The sequence below is a fragment of the Leopardus geoffroyi genome, chromosome B4, assembly GCF_018350155.1.
Source record: "Leopardus geoffroyi isolate Oge1 chromosome B4, O.geoffroyi_Oge1_pat1.0, whole genome shotgun sequence".
NCBI lineage: Eukaryota > Metazoa > Chordata > Mammalia > Carnivora > Felidae > Leopardus > Leopardus geoffroyi.
Window position 1 is genome coordinate 31981489 of NC_059341.1, and position 21457 is coordinate 32002945.

Here is a 21457-nt window from a genome sequence, read left to right on the forward strand (position 1 = left end):
CTCTAATCTTTATTATTCCCTTTCTTCTGCTGGTTTTAGGCTTTATTTGCTCTTCTTTGTCCAGCTCCTTCAGGTATAAGGTTAGGTTGTGTATTTGAGACTTTTCTTGCTTATTTAGGCCTGTGTTACTATATACTTCTCTCTTATGACTCCTTTGCTTCATACCAAACGTTTTGGACTGTCATGTTTCATTTTCATTTCCTTGCATGTATTTTTTAAATTTCTTATTCAGTTTCCTGGTTAACTCATTCATTCTTCAGTAGGGTGTTCTTTAACTTCCATGTATATGTGGTATTCCCAATTTTTTCTTGTGGTTGACTTCAAGTTTCATAGCGTTGTGGTCTGAAAATATGCATGGTATGATCTCAATCTTTTTTTACCCATTGAGGGATAAATTGTGACCCAGTATGTTATCTATTATGGAGAATGTTCCATGTGCCCTTGAAAACAATATGTATTCTTCTACTTAAGATGAAATGCTCTGAATACATCTATTAAGTCCACCTGGGCAGTGTGCCATTCAAAGCTGTTGTCTCCTTGTTGAACTTCTGCTTAGATGATCTATCCATTGTTATAAGTGGGGTGTTAAAGTCCCCTACTATTATAATATTAATATTAATGAGTTTCTTTAAGTTTGTTACTAATTGGTTTATATTTGACTTCTCTCCAAGTTGGGGACATAAATATTTACAATAGTTAGATCTTCTTGTTGAATAGACCCTTTGTTATGATATAGTGCCCTTCTTCATCTCTTATTATAATCTTTGTTTTTAAAATCTAGTTTGTCTGATATAAGTATGACTACTCCAGCTTTTCATGTCCATTCGCACGATAAATGTTCTCCATCCCCTCACTTTCAATCTGGAGGTGTCTTTGAGTCTAAAATAAGTCTCTTATAAGCAGCGTATTGATGTGTCTTTTTTTTTTTTTATCCATTCTGATATCCTATGTCTTTTGATTGAGGCATTTAGTCCATTTACATTCAGAGTAATTATTGATAGATATGAATTTAGTGCCATTGTGTTACCTGTAAAGCTGATATTTCTGTAGATTGTCTCTGTTCCTTTCTAGTTTTTGTCACTTTCGGTCTTCCTTTCCCACTCAAAGTGTTCCTTTTAATATTTCTTGTAGAGCTGGTTTAGTGTCACAAACTCCTTTAGTTTTTGCTTGTTTTGGAAATTCTTTATCTCTCCTTCTATTCTGAATAACAGCCTGACTGGATAAAGTATTCTTGTCTGGATATTTTTCCCATATAGCATGTTGAATATATCATGCCACTCACTCCCTTCTGGCCTGCCAAGTTTCTGTGGATAGGTTTGCTGTTAACCTTATGTGCCTACCCTTTTAGGTTAAGGAATTTTTGTCCCTAGCTGCTTTCATAATCCCATATCTTTGTATTTTTCAAGTTTCACTATGATATAAGTTGACCTGTTTTCATTGATTTTGAGGAGAGTTCTCTGAGCCTCTTGGCCTTGAATGCCTATTTCCTTCCCCAGATTATGGAAGTTCTAAACTATAATTTGTTCAAATAAAACTTCTGCCCCTTTTCCCCACTCTTTGCCTGCAACTACTATGATCTGAATATTATTGCACTTTATGGAATTGCTAAGTTCCCTAAGTCTATATTCGTGATCTAATAGTTTACTAATAGTTTTCTTTCCCTCTTCTTTTGAGCTTCATTATTTTCCACAATTTTATCTTCTATATCATCCATTCATTCCTCTGCTTCTTCCATCCTCATTGTGATTATACCAGTTGGTTTTGCATCTCAGTTATAGCATTTTTTATTTCAGCCTGACTAGTTTTAGGTCTTTTATCTCTTCAGCAAGGGTTTCTCTGGAGTCTTCTATGCTTCTTGCAAGCCCAGCTAATACTTATGACTGTTGTTTTAAATTCTTGTTCAGATATATTGCTGATATCTGTTTTGAGTAAATCCCTGGCTGTGATTTCTTCTTGATCTTTCTTTTGGGGAGAATTCCTCCATCTTTTCATTTTGCCTTGATTTCTGTCTTTTGTGTGTTATGAAAGCTTGTTATGTTTCCTGCTCCTAAGAGTAATGCTATATAAAAAGGTGGGTCATACACTATCCCAGGACCCGGTGCTTCAGGGAGTGTTTCTGGTGTATGCTGTATATACTTTGCTGTTGTTTTTCTGACTGCTCTTTCCCCTAGGTCAGTCCTTTGTAGAGTTTCTCTTTGCTTACAGTGGGGAGAGTTTTGACATTTAACTAGGTGTGCTTTGATTTGCTTGTTAAAATAAGCCTAATTAAAAAAAATTAAAAAGCCAATCCAAAAATAAATAAATATATAAAGAGAAAAGGAAAAGAAATAAAAAACAAACAAAACAAAACAAAACAAAACAAATAGAAAAATAAAAAACTATAAGCCTGGGGTGCTTGGGTGGCTCAGTTGGTTAAGCATCTGACTCTTGGTTTTGGTTCAGGTCATGATCTCATAGGTTTATGGGTTCAAGCCCCACATCGGGCTCTGTGCTAACAGTGCAGGGCCTGCTTAGGATTCCCTCTCTCCCTCTCTCTCTGCCTCTCCCCTGCCTGCCTTCTTTCTCTCTCAAAATTAAATAAACTTAAAAAAAAGCCACACAAAACATTACCCTGATTTCAAAGAAAAAGGAAGACAAAAAGAAGCCTGATCTCAAAAAAAGAAAAGAAAAGAAAAGCAAACAAACAAAAAACTATAAGCCTGATTCCAAGGGAAATAAATAAATAAATAAATAAATAAATAAATGCCTGGTCCTATTTCCACCAGAACTGAAGCTGATGATTTGGAGCACTCTATGATTAATAGACTTGGTGAATGTGGGGGCCTGTGATGGTCTTCTGGGGGTGAGGCCCACTGTCCTGGCTCACAGTCAGACCTGCCCTAGTAACGATGCATTCACAGGGTGCAGGGAGGCAGGGCTTGGTGTAAGCAGCCTCAGCCTCCACTGGGGGTGCTGTGTTGCTCACTGAACTCCAACCACACTGGTAGGCCAGGGGAAGATGGCATTACACTGCTGTCTAGTCTCTAGAGAGGGAAGCTTGCACCTGCCACTATTGAGGAAGCACTCACAGACAAGGGAACAATCTCCCCTCTTGTGTCCCAGCTTCCATCAGATCCCTGCCCTCACCATGTCTGTGCCCAAGCTGTCAACACACCCGGTGTCACAGTTCTCCTTTGTTTTACCTCTGGCACCCAGCCCAGAGCCAAAACTCCAAACCTTGAAGGGCCTGGTACGATGCAGACCTGCTCCTGTCCTTCAGAGGAGAGCCTCATAGTGCTGTGTCTTGTGCCGTTCTGTCCCAGAAAAGCAGTTGCATGGCTGCACCGGTGCTTGGAGTTTATGGTGAAGCACAGCAAAAAGCAGAGACCAGATTATATGCCCTCTGCCTGTATTTCTGTCCTTTGCTGATGAATGGCCACTCAATGGTGCTGGCAAGGGTCTTTTGTCCTTGGAGAGGCAATATACCCCTCTTCCAAATGTCCTTTAAGAAGGGGAACATTCTCTCCCAGTGGGACCCAGGAGATCGTTATACCATGCTGTTTGCTCCTAGGCTTCTGCCCTCCTCCCCAGGTGCACTGCTGCCCAGCTGGCTTGACTGCAGCCAATGGTGCAGACTTCTAAAACCTCAGAATTTGAGCTTCCCTGCTTTGGGGAGTGTTTTTCTTGTGCAAACCCAATATGCAGCTCTCCCCTTCTCTCTTCTCTCTCCACCAAAGGGTTCCCTCTGTGGCAATATAGCTTTCCTCTCCCCCAGTTCACATCACTGCATCTCATACCAGACGTTTTCTCTCCCTGTAATTGTGCAACTTGTTCTCTTAAGCCTCAGATTGATTTCCTAGGTGTTCAAATGATTTGCTGTTAATCTAGCTGTGTTCAAGGGACAAGACAAGCCCAGGATTCCCCTAATACTCCACTAATCTTAACTCCCTCTCCCTCATGTAATTATATTTTTGTTAAAACCCATAGAATGTAGGGGCACCTGGGGGCTCAGTCGGTTAAGCATCCGACTTTGTCCGACTTCGGCTCAGGTCATGATCTCGCAGTTCGTGAGTTCCAACCCTGAGTCGGGCTCTGTGCTGACAGCTCAGAGCTTGGAGCCTGCTTCAGATTGTATCTCCTCCTCTTTCTTCCCCTCCCCTGCTCGCACTCTGTCTCCTTCTCTCAAAAAAAAACATTAAAAAAAATTAAAAACAAAAACCATGGAATGTAGAACACTAAGAATGAACCCTTATATAATCTATGGATTGGGATAATGATGTGTTAATGTAGGTTTGCTGATTGTAACAAATGTACCACTGTGTTGCAGAATGTTGATGTGAGGGAGACTGTGTGTATATGGGGATAGAGAATATCTGGAAACTCTACTTGTCACTCAATTTTGCTGTGAAACCAAAATTTCTCTAAAAATAAAGTTTATTAAAAAATTATATACTGTTAAATGCACAGATCTTAAGTATATAATTAAATCTGTTTTGATTAATGTATATACCCATGTAATCACTACACCAAATCATAATTTAGAACATTTCCATCACCCCAGAAAGGTTTCCTGTACCCATTCCCTTAAGCAATTATTGTTCTGATTTCTATCACCACATATTGGTTTACTTCAGTCTTGGAGTTCATTTGAAAGGAATCATACAGTATATACTCTTTTATGTCTGCCTTCTTTCACTTAACATATATTTTTTATTTTTTTTATTTTTAATTTTTTTTAACATTTATTTATTTTTGAGACAGAGAGACAGAGCATGAATGGGGGGTGGTCAGAGAGAGGGAGACACAGAATCTGAAACAGGCTCCAGGCTCCGAGCTGTCAGCACAGAGCCCGACGTGGGGCTCGAACTCACGGACCGTGAGATCATGACCTGAGCCAAAGTCAGCCACTCAACCGACTGAGCCACCCAGGTGCCCCTTAACATATATTTTTTAGATTCATCCATAGTTTTGAAAGTATCAGTAGTTCATTTTTTTTATTGTTGAGTAATATTGCATTAAATAAATACATCACAATTTGTCTATTCAAACTTCTTTTGTTATTATATTATATTATATTATATTATATTATATTATATTATAGAGAACATGAGTGGGGGAGAGGGGCAGAGGGAGAGAGAGAGAGAGAGAGAGAGAGAGAGAGAGAGAGAGAGAGAGAATCCTAAGCAAGATACATGCCCAGCATGAAGCCCAATGCAAGGCTCAATCTCACAACCCTGGGATCATGACCGAAGCTGAAACCAAGAGCCTGATCTCAACCAACTGAGCCACCCAGGTGCCCCAATTCATCATACTTCTTCTGATGGAAATTTGGGTTGTGTCAAGTTCCGGCTTTATATGTGATGCAATTATAACATTCTTTTTTTTTTAAGAGTTTTTAAAAACTTTATTTATTTATTTTGAGACACAGAGAGCATGATGGGGAGGAGCAGAGAGAGAGAGAGAGAGAAAGAGAGGGAATACCAAGCAGGCTCCATACTGTCAGCGCACAGCCCAACTTGGGGCTCAATCTCATGAACCATGAGATCATGACCTAAATTGAATCAAGAGCTGGACACTTAACTGACTGAGCCACCCAGGTGCACCAACAATTATGACATTCTCTCACAAGATTGTGTGGACACATAATTTCACTTCCCGTGGGTCATGGGGTAGTTCCATAAAAACTGCCCCTTGCTTTTCCATAGAAATTTTAGCATTAAATTTCAGTTACTACAGGGGCACCTGGGTGGCTCAGTTGGTTAAGTGTCTGACTTCAACTCAGGTCATGAACTAGCGGTTTGTGAGTTCTAGCCCTGCATTGGACTCTGTGCTGACAGCTCAGAGCCTGGAGCCTGCTTTGGATTCTGTGTCTCCATCTCTCTGCCCCTCATTTGCTCACACATTCTCTCTCTCTCAAAAATAAATAAACATTAAAAAAATTTCAATTACTACAAAGAGTCTACTGGGATTTTGATTTGCATTGGTTGAGTATATTGACAATCATAGTTTTTCTCCTTTATTCTGTTAATATGGAGAATTACATTGTTTTTCAACTATTAAGCCAATCTTGTATTCCTGGGATAAACTCTACTTAGTCATGATATGTTATCCATTTTCACTTCAACTGCTAATTATTGGTAAGGATTATTGCCTCTATCTGTGTACGTTCTACAATTTTCTTTTCTTGTCTTATAAGTTTTCCTGGCCTTATCTCTATTCTGACAGAATTTGTGTACAATGACGTTACTTTTTCCTTAACTATTCACCAAGACCGTTGGCCTAGAGTTTTCCTTGTCAGAAAATTATTGATTACCAAATTCAATTTACTTAGTAGATATACAACTGTTCAGGTTATCTTCTTTTTGGTAAATTGTGTTTTTCAAATAATTTGCCTACTTCATCTGAATTGTTGAATTTACATTTTTCTATATTTTTCATGATCAGTCTTACTAGAGGTTTATCACCTTGTTTGAATTTGTTGACGAATCAACTTTTGGCTTTGTTAATTTTCTCTATTTGTTTGTTTTCCATTTCATTGATTTCTGGTTTTTATTTCCTTCCTTCTATTTACCTTGGATTTAATTCGTTCTTCTTTACGTATGAAGCCTCTATGTTGCAACCTTAGATCATTGATATTTAAACAGTATTTTTTCTTTTCTTATTGCATAATACTTTAGCATTTTAAAGTATTGATTTCCCTCTAAGGAAGTACTGCTTTGGCTGCATCCCATAAAATTTAATATGTTGTATTTTCATTATAATTCAGTTAGAAATATTTTCTAACTCCCATGTGATTTATTCTTTTGTTCATAAGTTATTTAAAGTGTGTTGGGGCTTTTCTTCATATCTTAATTAAATGGATTCTAATTTAATTGTGTTGTTATAGAATATATGCTATAATATTTCCCTTTTTTGAGACAATAAGACTTAATCTATGGCTCATTATGTGTCTATTTCATGAATTCTCCATTTTACTTAAAAAGAATATATATCTTTGTAGTTGTTGGGTATGGTGCTGTATACGTCTGTTTGGTCAAAGTAGTTGACAGTATTATTTAAGTCTTCTTTCACATTAATTTTTCCCTTCCTTTTAAAAAGTCTAATTTTGGTTCTGTAGATACAATGACTTATTAACTTTAGTCACATACACATATAGACTTCACAGCTGCCCACCCCACAAAGACCTTTATGCTAAGGAAACCCATCCAAGAATTATGCCCCTGTGAAGCCATGAAGGCAACATGAACTGGTTTTGAAGATTGCTCCTCAGTTCCTAGTTTCTCACAACTCCTGCCAACCTACTTTCCATTACAGTATAGAACTTTTGTTTCTAAAATCCAGTCTCAGGGTGCCTGGGTGGCTCAGTCAGTTAAGCGGCTGACTTCAGCTCAGGTCATGATCTCACAGTTCATTAGTTCAAACCCCACATTGGGCTCTCTGCTGTCAACACATGGCCCACTTCAGATCTTCTGTCCCCATCTCTCTACCCTTCCCCTGCTCATGCCTTCTCTCAAAAATAAATAAACATTAAAATAAAGTAAAGTAAGATAAAATCCAGTCTCTACTCATGATTTGGTGGTTAGCCTTATGGTTCCCAGTATTTGTCTTTCATTCTACTGCATGGATTCTGGCTTAAGGCACTTCTCTGGTTCCTAAGGGGGAGTCAAGCAACTTGTCAGAGGCCACCTGCATGGGTATCAACAAAGAATTTTAAAGCGTTGCTCAAATCCTGATTTCTGCTGTAAGACCTACTTATGAGCCCGTTCCTAAAGCATCTTAGGAGAATTTATGTGCCAGACATTTAAAAGATACTGCCTGATTCCCATGCTGAGAATATGAGACTGATAGATTTCTCTTGTTTTAATAATTTAATAAATTATTAATGAAGCTATGCCTTCTCTAACTGATAACAAACTATTAAAATGGAGTATTAGTGTAGACATTACTGCCAAAGCTGTCATACATAGAACAACAGATTTGGCCTGAAGGAAGGCTGAGAAAATTCAAGCTGAATATCAAGTGGAAGCAGTTTTATAGCATAAGGTCACCCATGAATGCCTTGGCAACAACTAAGCATTCCTTTGATTCTTTTATTAGATTGGCTGGCTGTTCCCTACAAAAAGCAGGGCCTTGAATAGAAAGGACCCAGAAGTTGGGTGTATTGAGGGGAAAAGAAGGAAATTATCAGAATACGGGGTTTGGTCCAAGGTAGGGGGCTCTTTTTAGTAATAAGTTCCCATACATACCAAAAAGTAAGAAGGAAGCTGAAGAAAGACAGTGGTCCTAAAGATGTCTCCTGTCTCATGGTGCCGGCTAGGGGAGCGTTTCTAAGAGTGGTGTCAACATCTCATGGAAACTTGTTAGACATGAACATTTTTAGGCCCCATTCTAGAGTTCTTGAATCAAATTCTAGGGAAAAGACAGCAATCTGTATTTAACCAAGCCCTACAGGCAGTCCTCATGTGCAGCGAGTTTGAGAACCACAAGGAGAAGGCCAGTCCTGGGTGGGCTGCTGAGAGGTCACTGCAAGGGTGAGTTGTACGATGGCCACCACCACCACCAGGCACCTGCTCAATTCCCTTATGCTTCTTCTGGAATTACGTTTAGATTTGGCCTCCTCCATTGTGTATGTACACACTAGGAAGCTTTGAAGTAGAAGCTATAAAAAGTTAAATTAATTTATTTTTTCATAAGATAATTCTCTACTCACATTACAGCAGTATTCTATTTCTTGTAAACAGAAGGAGTTCAATGAATAGTTGTTGAATGAATGAATGAGAAGTGCCTGAGGGTACCTTCAGTCAAGCATTAAAGCCTAAACCAGGACAAAGGCATTAAACAAGCAGATATTTCTATGAAAATATCTTTTCTAAGAAAAGTATCAGCTATTTTTTTCTGTATCAGTTTATCTTTTCCCCTGGTATTGCCAAATGAATAAAATTAGCATTATTCCTATCCCCTAGGAGTGCATGGTTTTCTTGCTCTATGTGAGTAGATAACAGGCTAGTAAAAAAGCCAACACAGAATGAGACACTGAAGAAAATGCTCCCTCCAAGAAATGCAATTACACGAATTAAAATGCATTCAAACAAACACTTCCTAGCCACCTGGCATGTACAATCATTTATACTGTGATTTCATATTTCTCGGGATTCTCATATGTGTGGTACTATCACTGGCATGGTAAAAATGAGCCACAGGATATTACAAAGTTAATATAGAAAAATTCCCTTGAAGAGTAATGAAGATAAGCATCATTCTCAATAGCAACAATCTGAGAGCTTTATCTGGGATAACTTTCATTATTGCTTCTTTAAAAAAACAGTTCTTGAGATATAATTCACATACCATAAAATTCATCCTTTTAAAGTGTATGATTCTATGGGGTTTTTAAAGTAATTTGTGCAATCATCACCACAATCTAATTTTACTTTAATTTTTATACTCAACCCCCCAACACACACAAAAATGTTGTACCAATTATCACTCAATCCTCATTGCTCTCTCCAATCCCCAACTGTTATCTACTTTCTGCCTCTATAGATTTGCTTATTCTCATCCTCTCTCTCTCTCTCTCTCTCTTTCTGTGTGTGTGTGTGTGTGTGTGTGTGTGTGTGTGTGTGTGTGTATTGTTGCTATTTTATTTGTTCTCTAGATAGTGATGGTTAATACCTACTGAGAGTTAGTTATATGCCAGTCATTATTTTGAGCACTGTATACCTATCAGCTCATTTAATTCTCAAATTCCTTAAGGTAGTTGAAGGGTCTAGCAACTGTGGGTCTGTCATGCAGTAGAAAGTTGAAGACAAATCATTCTTGCTCCAAGTCCCCAAGTCAGTGTCAAGGAAATCCACAGGCAGTGTTCCAGGGATGGGTTAAAGGTTTAATGCCACAGGGCTTCCCAGACTCTATGGTGACTGTAGGTTAGTGTCAGAACTTCTGTGCCCCTTGAAAGAGTGAGATTCCTATCAGGTGACCTGCTAGGTGCTTTTCTGTCCATGCAACCTGTCCTTAGAGGCTCTGCCTCTTCTGGTCAGACCCCTGTCCTCTGACAGGCTCAGGAGTTTGAGTTTCCCTCTCAGTCACCTCCACCTATCTTTCCAGCTCACTCTTTTAGCCTTATGCCAGTGGCCCTTCAACGCCAGGGGGACTTCCAATCTACTTACCTCACTGCCTGCATCTTGTTTTCTTCTGTACCTGCTGGGTTCCCCAGTCCATCCTTATAATTACTCCCTGGCTTACACCCTCACCTCTCATGCCCCTCTCTCCTCTGTTGCATTTATAGAAGCAACAATCCCAGTCCTGGTAAAAAAAAAAAAAAAAAAAGTAATAATAATACCCAACTTGCATCCAGGCAACTGAATGTGGATGGAGAAAAACGCAAACCCATGCTGACTTAAAACTGTTTCATGGACTAAAACTGTGTTGCCTAGAAGCCCATGTTTCCCTATCCCATTCTGTCCAGCACTCCCCTAAATGTGCATCTTGCCTTCATTCTCTGTCCTCAAGTCTCCAAAGCCACTGCCTTCTTATTCTCAACAGGTCAGGCGGCTTGCTGGCACTCTCTGGCCTGGCCTGGGTCCAATCCCACATGGGTGTGCCCGTGCCCTCTTATGAGGGCTTGCTGTTGACCACCCCTTGCCCCAACCATATGACCCAGTGCATTTGGCAAACACAAGTTACAATGAGCAGCTCTGGCTCAGGGTTACCTGATGTTCTGTGGTTACATATATCAACTCTCACAAGACCAATTGCCTGACAGGAGCTTCCTTATTTGAAGTGGTAGCCAGCCTTTTTTCAGAACCTGAGGGGTCTACGTTGTGCTTCTCCTACCCGGCTTGCCATAAACTCCCACAGCATTGTTTCCTAGCACAGGTACCTCGAGGGCCCAGCAACATGACTGCTCACACCATGACTGGTCTTGCTGCAGGTCCCTTTTTTGCTCTGGGTCCCCTCTGGCAGCCTTCCATGTCATCTGCCAAATGGGATAGAGCAGTATTCCCAAGTGTAGAATATGCCACCTCCAGACCCTGAGAGGCTGATCACGCAGTGTGCCTTTTTCTTAGTGATGGGATATCAGCATGCCCCAGTCCTCTGGAGCTCTGAACACCTCACTGTGATGTAGCAGGCTCCTAAACCTTGACAGGCTTACTTCCCATCCTCTAGACTTCTGGTGTCTTCATTTCTTCCTCTGGTATGATTAGCACCATTCTATCAATATAGTGGACCAGTGTCTTACTCTGTGGAATGTCCAAGTCCCTTTTCACCTAGAATGTGACTGAAGACAGGGAACTAGCATAGTACTGGGGAAAGAGTGAAATGTATATTGTTTCCTGCCCATGTGAATGTTCACTGCTTGTAATCCTTCTTTCTGATAGGATGGAAAAGAATACATTTGCCAGATCAGTGGCCACATATGTGTGTACCAGAGGTTGCTTTAATGTGCTGTAGCAAAGATGCCCCATCTAGCACAGCAACTGTCATTGGGGCTACTACTTGGTTACAGCTACCACAGTCCCCTGTTATCTGCCATTATCTATCCAGCTTTCGTAGGAGCCAGATTGGTGAATTAAATGGGGGATATGAAAGAGACCACTAGCCCTTCATTCTTTAAGGCTTTGAAGGTGGTATTGATTTTGAGGCATTGTTTTTGATTTACTACTTTGAGGAAGGAAGGAGTTGCAGAAGTTTCCACTTGGCCTTTCCACTGCAAAAGCTCTTATCTTACATGGGTGAGGGTTCTGTCAACTAAAAAGTATGCCCAGTTTTATTGTTAATTTGGGACTGCTGAAGGGACCAATGTGTAGGTCTGTGAGCTGAACCTGGACCGGGATCCCACTGACTCTCTGGTCCCATCCACTTCCAGCATAGCAGGGAAGGTATGGTGGTACTTTGGATCCCCGGGTAACAATGTCAATTCAGACTGTCCAATAATCCTCAAAATAATCTAAGCATTCTCCTTTCTCCAATGCATGGTTACTTGTGTAAGCAGCCATAGTTCTCTGTGGAAGTACTGAGGAGTCACTATTGAATACACCTGCCATGCTTTTGCAGACACTGGTTTCTCCTTCAGTCAGTAAGTTCTGGGTCTAAGAACAGGCTCAGGTCCAGAAGGTGGGCAAGGGATCAATGACTTTGATTTTTAAAAAATGTGTTCTAATTAGTCCTCTTCCTGGTTCCCTGTATGGGGACTCCCTTAGCTGCTACTCCAACTTGTCCTCACTCACCTTGATTTTAATGGTTAAATGCTGCCACCTGCCTCTATCCTTTTGGACAGTTGCAGTGCTTGTTGTATGTCAAGGAGCCCAGTTGTGAAGGGTATCTCCTTTCATTGGTGACAGCCTCCAGAGGACAGTCACCACTGAGTTCCTCACAATTCTCACCCCTCACCAGCAGTCCTGTCCCCATCGCTCTGCTAAATAGTGTCTTCCGGGCCCTCATTTGGAACATGGCTTTGTGAGACATGCCTTCCTTTCATGTGGCCCAGCACTTTTTTCAAGCTTCCAAGAGCTATCCTCACAGTCTCAACACTGCCAGTGTGTTAAATCCTGCATTACCGGAGTGGATAACTCCTACTTACCCAACCTGATGTTCAGTTGCTCTGTATCTAGCACCTTGGGGATTCCATTCCATGTATATTCCCAGCTCCTGCAGGAATATATTAGTTGGATTCTGCGGCTCCTTTGGTGTATAGTCCCTCTCTTCCATTGGTAGGCTCAGGACGTCCTCAGATGGGCTATGCTGGGGCTTGACCCCTGTGATGGTCTGGCTGCCAGGAGAGGAGATGGGAGTAATCCTTAGGGTTGATAGCATGGTGTTGCAAAGCACTCGCCTCATTTGAGGCCTCTACAAGATCTTTAAGCAAAGGGAGGGTACTATTTTTTAATAAGGGGAAATGGATCACTTCTGCAGGCCCAGTGGCTTCAAGGTTCTCAATTGCATCTTTACAGATAATCTCATCCCAAGTTTTAGGGGTTCCACTTCTTTGCTATTAGACCCTGACCCTGTACAGAGATGAGAAGGGGCCGAGAAGTCAACCTTCTCTGAGTTCTGCTACTGTTAAGATTAAGCCTTGAGCCCCATCCTCCTTTTTATCAGCTCTCCAGGTACAGATTAGGATTTCCTTAAACATTGCCAAGAGACCCACTAGCTCTCATGTTTTGTCCTGAATTGGTGATGAATCAATTTTCCTGAACACCTGTCAATAACACCTGTTATTTCTTCTCAATGAACCTATGTGCTTAGCGACAGCCACCCAATTCCATAGTCTTTATAGTTATCATTTCCCTCTTACCTCTTGAGGATCAGAGGTATTATACCAGCCACTGTATCCTATTCCAGTCATATCCCAGCCTAGTTCACTGTGGGTAAAAGTTTTAGCAACAGAACTATGGCATTCCAAGACCTGTACACACTGCACTACTACTAGTGATGGGGTCCTTGTTGCTAGCCTGCCAGCAAGCGATCCAGCTCAAAAGTTCCATTTTAGAGTCTACTTCCTAGGAGCTCTCCAATCTTTAGATTATTCCCTGGAAACAGAGAGATAGAGCATTGCATGCTCAAGGTTTGTTGAGAAATGCTTGAGAGACATGTGTAGGAAAGTGAGGTAGACACAATAGAGCAGAGAGAGAAGCTGACCTATAATGCAGTTGCAGCTAAGCCACTCCTACAGGGTACTCTGGGATGAAGCATAATACCTTTGTGTCTCTGTGTAAACTAGTCTTGGGAAGGGAAGTAGCCTTGGGCAAGGCAGTGCCCTGTGGCTGAGGGCATTTCCCAGTGAAGGACATGGCTCTGAGCCTATGCTGCAAGCAGTTGTGGGTGAGTGTGTCTGCCCTAAAGAGAGGATCTAGGCAGATCTATTATGCCTGATCACTCCAGCAATCCTATCTCTCTCTCACTTTACCTTCTTCTCTGTCTATTGTCTCATCCTCCTCAGCATACAATTCTGCTGGTAATCCCTTCCATTAAAGAAATAAACCTTTGTTATTGGCTTGGTTCAGAGGAGCTTGAGGGAGCTGAGCCTCCAGGTATTGCAATAATTATCAAAACAAGCCAAAATGAAAGCGAGAGTCAAGACTTTAATTGCTTACAGCAATAGTGTAGAGCAAGAAGCTAAATTGGAGAAATCACTGACTCTCTCTGCCTTCTTGTTTCCCTCAAAGAACTGCCTGTCAGTCAAGGGTCAGTTGATTAGGGGTGGCTAATCCTTCTCAGTGTCTCATTGCTGAAAGATCCTGGGGTTTTCTGGACCCTTGGGCTGGGGAGAGGGAAAAGGAGAAGTGCTGGGAATGGAAAAAAACTGAGCACTGAGTCAGGGTGGAAAGGATGTCTCCAAGGTTTCCCTTCCTTTCTCCAAAAGAAGAGGCATCTGAAGGCTTCAGAAGACCTCAGAGAAAGAGGCTTTTTTTTTTTTTTTTTTTTTTTTTTTTTTTTTTTTTTTTTTTTAATTTATTGTCAAGTTAGCTAACATACAGTATAGTCCTGGCTTCTGGAATAGATTCCCATGATTCATCACTTAACATACAACATCCAGTGCTCATCCCAACAAGTGCACTCCTCAAAGCCCATCACCCATTTTCCCAACCCCACCCTCAACTCCCCACCCTCATCAACCCTCAGTTTGTTCTCTGTATTTAAGAGTCTCTTATGGTTTGCCTCCCTCTCTGTTTGTATCTTATTTTTCCTGCCCTTCTATGGTTCTAAGTTTCTCAAATTCCACAAATGAGTGAAATCATATGATATCTGTCTTTCTCTGACTGACTTATTTCGCTTAGCATAATACCCTCCAGTACTATCCACAATCTTGCAAATGGCAAGATTCCATTCCTTTTCATGGCCAAATAGTACTCCATTGTATATATTAAACCACATCGTCTTTACCCATTTATCAGTTGATGGACATTTGTACTCTTTCCATAATTTGGCTATTGTCGAAAGCACCGCTATAAACATTGGGGTAAATGTGCCCCTTCAAACCACCACTCCTGTATCCTTTGGATAAATTCCTAGTAGTGCTATTGCGGGGTCGTAGGGCATTTCTATTTTTATTTTTTTGAAGGAACTCCATACTGTTTTCCAGAGTCACTGCACCAATTTGCATTCCCACCAGCAGTGCAAGAGGTTCCCCAAAAAACAGGCTTCTGTTGGAGATGCCTGGATCAGACTACAAATGTGCATAAGAGCAAGGTTAAGCCAGAGGAATCTGAGTCCTTAACTGCAACTCCCTTCAGAGGCTGCAGCACACTGGCTGTGCACCAAGTCTGTGCACCTTACAGCTTTCCCCTGTAAGGTCTGCCAGGGAAGGCCTTTGTAATTGCCTATGGTCAAGTTTGAAAGATCACACTGTTGAAGAACAAAAATGCCACCAAGTAAATTTTAAAGATCTAATTGGCTTTATTAATGAATTCATGAATTTGGCAGCATCCTATCTAACAAGTAGAGAGAGAGGAGCTCTGTTGAGCTGCAGGAAAGGCAAGGTTTGGCAGGAAAGGCAAGGCAAAGAGGGAATGGAAAAAATGAAATTATTAGCAAAGAATGCATTGTTTTAGGCAAGGTCACCCTCCTAAGGGGAACAGGAGTCTATCAGTAAATTTCCCAGTGTTGACCGGGAAATTCCAGGTTGACTGGGGCAGGGGGTAAAAATGTAGTTAGGTTAGGTATTTACCTAAATCTTAATTTGGTGGCATGGGGCCCTTTAACATAAGTGGCTCCATTTGGGGCCTGTGGGTTTCTTTTTGACAACACATAAGTTTTTAGCCTGGAGCTAGACTCCTCACCCTTTTCTTATGGCTCCATTTTTCTGCCCCTCCCACTAGCAAAAAACTTTTTTCTATCCATTCTTTCCAATTTCTTTCCCCTCATTGTGTCATGAACTCATTCCCATTAGACTTTTGTCTCCATCATTTCATTAAAACTGTTTTTTGCAGATACCCAAATCTCGATGTTTCATTCGTGTTTCTATGGGCAATTGATTTTCAACAGGTATACCAAGACCATTCAATGTGGGAAGAATAGTCTTTTCAACAAATGGCCCTGGGCCAACTGAAAAGCTACATGCAAAATCATGAAGTTGGATCCTTACCTCACGTCATTTATAAAAATTAACTCAAAATGGAGCAAATAACTAAATGTAAGAGCCCAAACTATAAAACTCTGAAGAAACATAGAAATCATGACCCTGGATTTGGCAATGGATCCACCAAAAGCACAAGCAACCAGAAAAGAAAAAAATTGGACAGCAAGAAAATTAAAACCTTTTTGTTTCAAAGGGCACTATGAGAAAGTAGAAAGACAACCCATGGAATGGGAGTATATTTCTACAAATCATATCTTATAAGGAACTTGTATCTGGAATATATAAATAACCCTTACAACTCAATAATAAAAAGACAACCCAATTTCAAAATGAGCGAGGATTTGGATAGATATTTCTCCAAAGACAATATACAGATGGCCAATAAGCACATGGAGAGATGCTGAACACCATTAATCATTAAAGAAATGCAAATCTAAACCACAATGAAATACCACTTTATACCTACTAAGATGGCTATAATAAAAACATCAGATAAGAATGGTTAGTGAGGATATGGAGAAATTAGAACCCCTCATAAACTTCTGGTGGGAATGTAAAATGGTATGGCCTCTGTGGAAAGCAATTAGGTAGTTCCTCAAAAAGTTAACATTTGACCCAGAAATATATAGTCAATAGAAATGGAAGCATATGTCTACACAAACAAATTGTACACAAATGTTCAGAGGAGCATATTATTACTCATAATAGCCAAATGATTAAAACAACCCAAATGTCCATCAACTGATGAATGGGTAAACAAAATTTGGCATATCCATGCAATGGAATAGTATTTAGTCTTAAAAAGGAATGAAGTACTGATATATTTTACAACTATGGATGATCATGGGTAAGGTGATGAAAATGTCCTAAAATTGATTGTGTTGATGGCAGCAATACTCTTTGAATATACTAAAAACCATTAAATTCTACACTGTAAAAGGGTGACTTGTATGATATGTGAATTATATCTCAATAAAGCTGTTACAATAAAAGAGATATGAATGTTTCTAAATTTAATAGTTAATTTTTAGTTCTCGTTTTACTGGACTTCTCAAAAACAATTCAGAGTTCTTCCCCATTCATAAAATACTATCAGGGACATTAATGGCTTCAGGGACATTACTACTACTTTATTTTATTGCCTGCTCCTTCTATTTCATTGGATCTTCCTCATTTTACCCTTTAAATAAAGGAGCGCCCCAGGGCTCAGGCTTTAAACTTTTCTTGCTACTTATTGTCTAGGTTATTTTATCTTAATTTTTTTTAAATTGAAGTATAGTTGACACACAACACTGCATTAGTTTTAGGTGATCATACATACATACATACAACATAGTGATCTGACAACTGTATATGCTATGCTATGCTCACCACAAGTGTAGCTACCATCTGTCACCATACAAGGCTATTATAACACCATTGACTATTATTCCCTATGCTGTACCTTTTATCCTCATGACTTACTCATCCCGTAACTGGAAGCCTGTATCTCCCACTCCTTGTCACCCACTTTGGCCATCCCCCATCTCCTTCCCCTCTGGCAACCATCAGTTTGTTCTCTATATTTATGGATCCATTTTTGGGGCATGTGGTTTTAAATATCATTTATATGCTAATAGCTCCTGGATTTATATTTCTAGCCCAGACCTCTCCTTTGAATTTCAGACTCACAAAATTAACCATTCTCAAATTAGCTGTGTACTAAGCAATTCAAACTTAGTATATATAAGACTGAGCTTTTTAAAAAATATTATTTATTTATTTATTTATTTTTGAGAGAGAGAGAGAGAGAGAGAGAGAATGAGAGAGAGAGAGAGAGAGAGAGAGAGAGAGCACCACCTGCACGCAGAGAAGAGGTGGAGACAGAGGGAGAGAGAGAATCCCAAGTAGGCCCTGCACTGTCAGCTCAGAGCCTGATGTGGGGCTCAGTCCCTTGACCTGAGCCAAAATCAAGAGTTGAATGCTCGACCGACTGAGCTATCCAGGCACCTCAAGACTGAACTTTTGATTTTCTACTTCCATCACCTGCCCAAATCAGACCCTCCCTGTGACTTCCTTTCTCAGTAAGTGGTAGCTTCATTTTTCCAGTTGTTTAGGGCAAGACTTTGAGCCATTCTTGACTTTCCTTTGTCTCTCACATCCCCTTCTAACAATTCTATCAACTTCATTTTCAAAACCAATGAGAATCAGAATCATTCTTACTAGTTCCAATGCTACTCGTCTGGTCCAAGACACCATCATCCCTCACTTGGATTATTTCAGTAATCACTTTACTTGTCTCTGTTTTGACCCTTGCCCCCTACCCCTTGCTTCTGTCTATTCTTATAGCAGCTACAGTGATCCTTTTAAAATATAATTAGACCCTGTCATATATGTTTCTTTTTTCTTTTTCTTTTTCTTTTTTTAAAGTAGGCTTCATGCCCAGAGTGGAGCCCAATGTGGGGCCTGAACTCACAACCCTGAGATCAAGACCTGCGCTGAGATCAAGAATTGCACGCTTAACTGACTAAGCCACCCAGGCACCCCTGACCTTGTCATATCTTTCTTTTCAAAATCTCCCAATGGCTTCTCATCTCACTCAAAGAAAAATCCAAATTCTTATTATGGCTAACATGGTGCTCCATGACCTGGCTTTTGATTACCCTTCTTATTACATCTCATGCTTCTTTCCATCCAATCACACTGGCTTCTTTGCACCTAGAAATGTCTAGCAGAGAGTAGAGGCACTTCAAGTAGTTGTAGAATAAATGGTTAGATGATTTGAGCAGCAGCCAGTTTGTGGTAAATTGAGGAGTAAATGTGAGGTGAGAAGTGGAAAAACATTTATAGAGTTTGGCTATGAAAAAGAGGCAAGAGACCAGGCATTTATAGGTGGAGTGGGAAGAAGCTAGAGATAGTTTTTTTTTTTTTTCTTTCCTTCTTTAAGTAGAGTCTTAGTGTGTTTAAATAATGACAGATAATAGCCAGGAAAAGGGTGTGCTAAATATCTACGATATTCCAAATAAATGAGCAATTTTTGAGTGGTGGTTTGAAGCAAAGGAAGAATAGAAGTGTGTTAGTAGTTGGGCCACCTAAGCCTCCTACCTGAGCCAGGTGAACTGCTATAGAACAGAGGGATATGCTCAAGAGTGATCATTTTGAGCAAAACTTGTGTTCTGAGAAGAGAAAACAGGCATTTGGCACGATTCTTCTGCTTTTCACCATTCTTGTGCCTGCACATTTTCTTCTTTTCTCTGGTTGCTGCTACTTTGGTATTAGAAAGGAAGGTGAAAGTAAAGTGAATTTGCACTGTTTTGAGTGTCTATTATACAGATCACTCTGCTAGTGTTTGCTCTGTGTGTGTTTTTGTGTTTCAAATCTGTACATTAGTCTTGCAGGATAGGTGTTTGTATCTCCGTTTTTAAAGGAACAAAGATATGGTAGAGCATGCTGTAAACTACTCTGTGATAGATAGGATGAGACAGGAGAGAGGAAGGTCATGGAGGAAGCTAGTTGAGGGTAGGGTAGGAGGAGAAAGCTCCCAAGTAGGTTGTACCAACAGAGAAATGTGTGAATTAAAGCTTCCACCAAAAAGGAGGCTCACTCTGTGCACCCTTTCTGTTTTTTAGCCTCCTGAAATCAAGTGTTTGCTGCACACTGTAAACGGGAATGTGAGAGTATATGTTGTTGTGAATTCTCAATGAAGAAGAAGCTATTACTGTGATGTTAGAATCCATAAATTGTATATTGCTGCTTAACAAAAAATGAAAGCAAAGAGATCAATCTTATGGTGCTCAAGCATTGTGTGCCTGAGAGAGTTCTAGCTTGTAATTACATGCTATGTTTCCAAGGTTGTACTTCTTTCAGTGTCAAGATGTGCTGTGCACTGAATGAACTTCACCTGGGTTTCACTACCCCACTGGGATCATTTAGGTAAAATTCTGTAATCTACAGCCTCACTGAAGTCAGTGGATTCTCCCTGGAGCCCAAACTGGCTTTTGACTCATGTTCCTTTAGGAACTCTCTGGTGAACATACTTGTGAATAATTCCAGTCTGTTATAATTGATGATACTAGACGATAGAAACTATTCTCTACTTAAGTGAATCAAGCCACAGTAGACACTAATTTCTTTCAGTTTTATAATTCAGTGCATCGAAGATGAGATAGGAGTGGGTAGAAAATATAGTATTTTATTGTACACACTAGAAGTATTAGGTAGGGACGGTTATTGTGATTTGAGAAAGTCAATGGTGGAGGAATGATGTACAGGGGTACGGACAGCTATGACAGCAGGTAATGGATGCAGTGAGGGCTCTAACCATCTCCAAGGGAAAATGTTCTGTTCCATAAAGGGTTTTTAAAAATAGTTTTATTGAAGTATGCTTTACATACAATAAACTATGTATTTAAAATACATAATTTGGTAAGTTTTATGTATGTATACATCTGTAAAACCATCACCATAATCATGAAAACAAACATATCCATCATCTGCAAAGTTTCCTCATGCCCCTTCCTCTTTTTAATGCCTGTGGAATCTGTAATGATATCTCCTCTCTCATTCCTGATATTGGTAATTAGTGTCTTGTCTCTTGCCAGTCTTTCTAGAGGTTTATCAGTCTTATTGATCTTTTCAGAGGATTGGCACTAAGTTTCCCTACTTTTCCGTTTTCAAATTTGGTGATTTCTTCAATGTTTGTTTCCTTCTTTCTACTGGTGGTAGGTTTATTTTGCTCTTCTTTTTCTAGTTTCTTGAAGTGGAAACTTAGACTATGGTTTGAGACCTTTTCTCTTTTCCAATACAAGCATTGAATGCTATAAATTTCCCTCTAATCACTGATTTAGGTGCATCCCACAAATTTTGCTAAGTTCTAGTTTCAATTTTAATTTCCTTTGGGACTTCCACTCTGACTTTGAGTGACTTAGAAGTGTGTTAATTTCCAAGCATCTGGAGATTTTCATCTTTCTCTTACTGAGTTCTAGCTTAATTTCATTAAGTTCAGAGAACACACCTCGTATGATTTTAATTCTTTCAAATTTATTAAAGTTTGTTTTATGGTTCAACTGCTCTATCTTGGTGAATATTATATATGTACTGGAAAAGAATGTATGTTCTGCTGTTAACTGTTGGAATGTCCTATAACTACCAGTTAGATCCAGTTCGTTGATAGTGTTGTCAGTTCTTCTAGATCCTTGCTAATCTTCCACCTACTGGTCCCATTACAGGGAGAGGAGTGTTTACCTGTGGATTTGTCTATGTCTCCCTTCAGTCCTGTCAGCTCTTGCTTCATGCACTATTGCAGTTCTGTTGTCATGTGTACACACATTTAGATTGTTATGTCTGCTTGGTGAATTGAACATTGTATTATCGTGCAATGTCCCTTTTTATCCCTGGTAATTTTTTTGTTAGAAAGTCTAC

The 21457-nt window shown here is 40.0% G+C and overlaps 2 protein-coding genes across 36 annotated transcripts in view; one reads left to right on the forward strand and one right to left on the reverse strand.

Annotated features, from left to right (window-relative positions):
- Positions 1 to 21457, reverse strand: part of LOC123591360 (synapsin-1-like) — a 111917-nt gene that overhangs the window by 45520 nt on the left and 44940 nt on the right. For 14 of the 32 annotated variants that reach the window (XR_006709273.1, XR_006709269.1, XR_006709257.1 and 11 more), the window contains one exon: positions 12560 to 12748. The exons of 17 other annotated variants lie outside the window; for them this stretch is intronic. The gene's annotated coding sequence lies outside the window, so the exon portion shown is untranslated. Of the gene's footprint in view, positions 1 to 7438; positions 10282 to 12559; positions 12749 to 21457 lie in introns of those variants that run through there. One more of the 32 variants, XM_045465584.1, reaches the window with a different exon arrangement.
- CCNY (cyclin Y) overlaps positions 1 to 21457 on the forward strand; it is a 320281-nt gene that overhangs the window by 20435 nt on the left and 278389 nt on the right. The window lies entirely within an intron of this gene.